Below are 615 nucleotides of genomic sequence, written 5' to 3'. Positions count from 1 at the left end.
TTGGGTAGACTGGTATAGACTGGTTGCAAAGATATAGGAATGTGATTAGAGGTCGAGCTCTGTTATTTGACACAAAAATTAAAATCATCAATGGATAAAAATGTCTAAACCCCTATTGATTTGTATATTAAATAATTCTTCTACAACTAATAGAACAAAATTGACAAAAAATACATTTATTTTAACTCCTTTAAATCGTAATGAGTATCTCATTAAAACAAAGTTTCTACCATAGTTAGGGTGTTCAGGTAAAAGTCAAAAAATTAAATGCTCACTGGTTACAAACATTATGCACATCTCTAAATAGATTACACTCCATATATATTTTACTACATTTGTTTATACTTTGTAATGCTTAATTTCTGGAGTTGATATTGATAAGTTAAAGAGACTTTTATGCAAAAATTAAAGTGACTCACTATTTATAGAATGTTAGGTCCAATTCACAACGGTACCCATAAAAGCGTTGACTGATCAAGTATGCATTATAGATATCAATGTTTATAATTTAAAAAACTGACAATTTTCAATTCAAATGTGACTGGTGCATTTCGACTGCAGGAAACCATTTGAAAATCCTAACAAATAAACAATTTTTAACCTAGAAAAACAACA

Source organism: Eurytemora carolleeae, unplaced genomic scaffold (assembly GCF_000591075.1).
Source record: "Eurytemora carolleeae unplaced genomic scaffold, Eaff_2.0 scaffold2370, whole genome shotgun sequence".
Taxonomy (NCBI): domain Eukaryota; kingdom Metazoa; phylum Arthropoda; class Copepoda; order Calanoida; family Temoridae; genus Eurytemora; species Eurytemora carolleeae.
Note: the sequence above shows the minus strand (reverse complement) of the source record.